Source organism: Oryzias melastigma, linkage group LG13 (genome assembly GCF_002922805.2).
Source record: "Oryzias melastigma strain HK-1 linkage group LG13, ASM292280v2, whole genome shotgun sequence".
Classification (NCBI taxonomy): domain Eukaryota; kingdom Metazoa; phylum Chordata; class Actinopteri; order Beloniformes; family Adrianichthyidae; genus Oryzias; species Oryzias melastigma.
In genome coordinates, this window is record NC_050524.1 from 30,423,610 (window position 1) to 30,429,534 (window position 5,925).

Sequence of the window (5,925 nt, forward strand, 5' to 3'; positions counted from 1 at the left end):
AGCTGCATCAGTTCTGATAGTTTGGGAGAGAAGTGAACACCTAGATATTTGATATTGCCTGATTTGACCGGTATTGAGAGTGATTGCTGAAGTTCAAGTATTTTACGTACGTGATAAATGGGTTCCAAATATTTTCAAGCTTTTCTTGTCTACCCTTCAATATATATGTAATTCTTTCTAATGGCACAGCAGATAACATCTGTCGGATCCAATGGGAAACAGTCGGTCTGTAAACATTCTTCCAAAATGATGCAATACACTGTTTAGCAATAAGTATACAGATATCTATAAACTTTCGCTCAGAATTGGTGTAGTTGTGGTTCTCAGAATATAGACCAAACAGAAACAACCTTGGGTCAAGTTTTATTCTTTTAGTAATAATCTTCTCTATGGTAAACCTTATCTCTTCCCCAGAACAGCTCAGTTTGTCTACAGTCCCACATACAGTGAATCAGTGTTCCCCTACATTCTGTAAATTTTGGGCAAACATCAGGTATATCTTCATTATATTTGTTGTGATCTACTGGTGTCACGTACACGCGCATTAACCACTTGAAAGGAATCAATTTGAGATGTGTATTTACAGATATTTTATAAGCCCGTGTACACGCATCTCTCCAATCTCCTTCTGATAGTTTTAACAATAACTCTCCATTCCAGGCCCTGATTCTATCATGAGAGTTCTCTGAAGCGTAAGACACTATTAAATTATAAAACTGAGATATTGTACGTTTCATTTTTACTGTCTTTTATCAACATTTTTTCCAAAATAGATAGAGTAGGTTTTGTAACCGCATTATTTTGATTGCCTCTTAGAAAGCTTCTAAGCTGGAGATACTTAAAGAAGTGTTTTTGTCTAAATTAAATTTGGTTTGCAGTTTGCCAAAGGTCAAAGTATATTGGATTCCGGCAAATATAGATCTTGTATCGTCCCAAGACCATTGGCTTTCCATTATTAAATGGCCTAAATGTCGGATCTGCTCTACCAGGCAGAAATAACTGATTTCCCCACAATGGACTGAATTGAGATATGCAGCCTGGTTCTTTGAGAAAATCATTTACATTACTCCCTACTCTTATCATGTTTTTAAGAATTGGGTGTTTGGGTTGTTTCAATAATTTTCCTTTTGTATGTGAGTACATGTAGGTGGGAAGAGGTAGATTTAATCCTTGAATTTCCATATCTACCCAATGTGGTGAGTGATTAGTATAATAAAACATTACAGATCTCAGCTGCGCTGCCCAGTAATATATCTGCAAGTTTGGGCACTTTAGGCCTCCACGTTCATAGGGTAAGTAAAGTAAGGACAAACGAAGTCTTGACTTTCGGTTATTCCAAATAAACCGTGCAAATAGCTTCCTAATTTGAGAGAAAAATTCAGGAGGAGGAGGAAGGGGTATGTTTTGAAATAGATAAAGTAGTTTTGGTGATATGTTAATTTTTAATGTATTAATCCTTCCAATCAGAGGTAACGGTAATGGCATCCATCTATCAATAGAGTCGTGAACTTCTGTTATTAAGAGATTATAATTAGCTTCCACTACTTGTTCTAGATCAGGTAAAATTTGTATTCCCAGATATTCAAATTGTGTTACTACATTAAATTGTATTGCATCTTGTATCGGACTGATCCTCTCATTTGCATTTAATAATAAGATGGAAGATTTTGTTTTAATTACTTTGTAGAATTAAATTTTACTAAATGATTGAATCAGTTCAAGTGTGATCTATATTGATTTACTTGAATTTGACAAAAATAGGATTACATCTTCCCGCGACCCCGACAGGGACAAAGCGGTCAAGAAAATGGATGGATGGATAGGATTACATCATCTGCAAATAACGAGATCCTATGCTTGGTTTGTCCAATACTAATTCCAGAAAGTTATGGATAAGAACGTATTGCAATAGCAAATGGTTCTATCGCTAAAGTAAACAAGAACGGCGAAAGTGGAAAACCCTGTCTGCAGCCTCGGTTTGTTATTATAGGTTTAGAGATGTTTCTTCTTTTCCTTCATGTCTTCATTTACTGCATCTATAAACTTCATCTTTGGTCTTCCTCTAGACCTCTTTCCTGGCAGCTCTAGACTCAGCATCCTTCTACCAATATATTCACTGTCTCTCCTCTGAACATGTCCAAACCATCTCAGTCTGGCCTCTCTGACTTTATCTCCAAAACCTCTAACATGTGCTGTCCCTCTGATGTATTCATTCCTGATCCTATCCATCCTGGTCACTCCCAAAGAGAACCTCAGCATCTTCATCTCTGCTACCTCCAGCTCTGCTTCCTGTCTTTTCTTCAGTCCCACTGTTTCTAGTCCAAACAACATGGCTGGTCTCACCACAGTCTTGTACACCTTTCCTTTCATTTGTGCTGAAACTCTTCTGTCACACATCACACCTGACACTTTTCTCCACCCATTCCAACCTGCTTGCACTCTCCTCTTCACTTCTTTTCCACACTCTCCATTACTCTGTACTGTTGACCCTAAATACTTAAACTCCTCCACCTTCTTTATCTCTTCTCCCTGTAACCTCACTCTTCCACTCTGGTTCCTCTCATTCACACACATGTACTCTGTCTTACTGCGGCTAACCTTCATTCCTCTCCTTTCCAGGGCAAACCTCCACCTCTCTAACTCCACCTCCACCTGTTCCCTGCTCTCACTACAAATCACAATATCATCTGCAAACATCATAGTCCATGGTGATTCCTGTCTAACCTCATCCGTCAGTCTGTCCATCACCATTGCAAACAGGAAGGGGCTCAGAGCTGATCCCTGATGTAATCCCACCTCCACCTTGAACTCCTCTGTCACCCCTACAGCACACCTCACCACTGTCTTACAGCCCTCATACATGTCCTGCACTGCTCGGACATACTTCTCTGTCACTCCAGACTTCCTCATACAATACCATAGTTCCTCTCTGGGCACTCTGTCATAAGCTTTCTCCAGATCTACAAAGACACAGTGGAGCTCTCTCTGACCTTCTCTGTACTTCTCTATCAACATCCTCAAAGCAAATGTTGCATCTGTAGTGCTCTTTCTTGGCATGAAACCATACTGCTGCTCACAAATGTTCACTTCTGCTCTTAGTCTGGCTTCCACTACTCTTTCCCACACCTTCATTGTATGGCTCATCAGCTTTATTCCTCTGTAGTTACCACAACTCTGCACATCTCCCTTATTCTTAAAAATGGGCACCATCACACTTCTCCTCCATTCCTCAGGCATCTTCTCACCACCTAAGATCCTGTTGAACAACCCGGTCAAAAACTCCACTGCCATCTCTCCTAGACACTTCCATACCTCCACAGGTATATCATCAGGACCAAGAGCCTTTCCACTCTTCATCCTCTTCAAAGCCCCTCTCACTTCACCTTTACTAATCTTTCTTACTTCCTGCTCCACAACCGTCACCTCTTCTACTCTTTGTTCTCTCTCATTCTCTTCATTCATCAACTCTTCAAAGTATTCTTTCCATCTTTCCATTACACCACTGACACCTGTCACCACATTACCATTCCTATCCTTGATCACCCTAACCTGCTGCATGTCCTTCCCATCTCGATCTCTCTGCCTTGCTAGTCTGTACAGGTCAGTCTCTCCCTCCTTACTACCCAACCTAGCGTACAAGTCATCATAAGCTCTTTGTTTGGCCTTTGACACCTCTACTTTCACCTTACGCTGCATCTCCCTGTACTCCTGTCTACTCTCCTCAGTCCTCTCAGTGTCCCACTTCTTCTTAGCTAGTCTCTTACTCCGTATACACTCCTGCACCTCCTCATTCCACAACACCAAGTCTCCTTATCAACTCTCTCGCCTGATGACACACCAAGTACACTCCTACCTGTCTCCCTGATCACATTAGCTGTAGTTATCCAGTCATCTGGGAGTTCCTCCTGACCACCCAGAGCCTGTTTCAACTGTTTCTTAAAAGTCATGCAACAATCTTCTTTTTTCAGCTTCCACCAGTTTGTCCTCTTCTCTGCCTTTGCCCTCTCTTTCATCATCTTCTTCACCACCAGAGTTATTCTACACACCACCATCCTGTGCTGTCTGGAAACACTCTCACCAACCACTACTTTACAGTCACTGATCTCCTTCAGATTACACCGTCTACACAAGATGTAGTCTATCTGTGTGCTTCTACCTCTACTCTTATAGGTCACTCTATGTTCCTGTCTCTTCTCAAAGAATGTATTTACTATTGCCATTTCCATATTTTTTCCTCTTCTCTCTCTTCCTACGAACCTTCCTTCCTCCTCTCCTTCTTCCACCAACAGTAGTCCAATTTCCACCGGCACCCTGTCGGTAAACAGCACCGATGGCAGTCGTTGTTAACCCGGGCCTCGACCGATTCGGTATGGATTTTGTAGGTCTGATTCGCATATTTGATTTGGCAAGATTTTACGTCGGATGCCCTTCCTGACACAACCCTCTGTATTTGTCCGGGCTTGGGCCCCCTCGTGGCTACATTCGGGCCCCCTCGTGGCTATATTCATGGCTACATGTTTGTATTAGTGATAATTTCAGCTGAACAATTTTTATATAGTATTCTAATCCATTTGAAGAACAACTCAAAAGACCTTCCATGTAACCCAATGGTTAGGTACAAATGTTGTCAGGTTTCCCTTTAGAAAGAATTACATATATGTTAAAAGAGAAAGAACAATTTTAAAGTATTAGCAAACTTCCATTAATTTTGTTAAGAACAGGAACACTTTAGACCAGGGGTCACCAACCTTTTTTAAACTGCGGGCTACTTCATGGGTACTGAATCATACGAAGGGCTACCAGTTTGAAATAATAAATTTGCTTAGTTTGCCTTTAGTTCTACATTATTAATAATAATAATGATACTTCGCTATGTGAAGACACTGATTTCTTAGCATAATTACCAATAATGACAACAAGCTAGGAAACAGATATCAATATTCAGAACTTTATTAATCTCAACAGATCTTGTCACATTTTGAGGTAATGACAAAATTAAATGTTTTTAACAAAATTATAACTTATTAATCAATTATTAATTAATTATAATTATTATTAGTGGATACCCTCCTCAAACGCTTTAATTCAGTCTCATGAACCCATCACTTTATTTTCCTTAAACCTCCGAACAGCTTTATTGACAGATCCCACAGAAGACAAGAATCGGCGCACGGTGCGTTCACTGAGCTAAGGACATGAGCAAACAGCCACTCGGCCCAACTCAGTCTTTGTCATTTTTAAACAATCCGCAGCACAACAAATCAGTTTTTCAGAGAACTCTTCAACACAATTTAATCAATCGATTATATCTGTATCAGTGCCGGTGTTCTATAAACTGCTTCGTTTTACTGCCAATATCTGGGGCTCAGTGAACGCACCATCCAGAAACACTCAGCAGCCCTGGGTTCTGTTTCATTACACATGAAACTTTAACCAAATTCTAGGAATTTAGAAAAAACAGTATCGCAATGATACGGTTTCATAATAATGCGATAAAACACAAATCAACTCACGCGATAAGTCTTTTAATACGGCGATGTGTGTTTTTTTTATTTGATTTACTAAAAAGGAGCATTTGAGTGACGTCACATCAGCATGCCGCGCTGGTTTGTGCAGCGAGTCCACTGACAGTCTCAGATGCAAGTGAGAAGTCTGTTCAGTGGAATGTAAAAGAATGTCCAGAACAAGTATTCAGGCTGCAGAAGTGCGGCTACAGATGAAGTGATGAGGAAATCTTGGTTATTGATTTTACAGAGAAGATGCATGATCAGCTGTGACACTGATCTCTCATGGTGCCCACTGTGCTGTACTCGGACAGACACATTTAATTAGAAAAAAGTCAATTTCCATTGGAGTTCTGCGAAAAATGTCCATATCCATTTCAATACGCCCCCAAAACCAGCTCCTCTACGCGCAAATTTTTTT

The 5,925-nt window shown here is 40.3% G+C and overlaps 2 protein-coding genes across 4 annotated transcripts in view; one reads left to right on the forward strand and one right to left on the reverse strand.

The window, feature by feature from the left end:
- Positions 1-5,925, reverse strand: part of LOC112149032 (von Willebrand factor A domain-containing protein 5A) — a 307,412-nt gene that overhangs the window by 104,760 nt on the left and 196,727 nt on the right. The gene's annotated exons all lie outside the window — the stretch shown is intronic.
- The window catches only part of LOC112149029 (interferon-induced very large GTPase 1), a 40,895-nt gene that overhangs the window by 28,695 nt on the left and 6,275 nt on the right, over positions 1-5,925 (forward strand). The gene's annotated exons all lie outside the window — the stretch shown is intronic.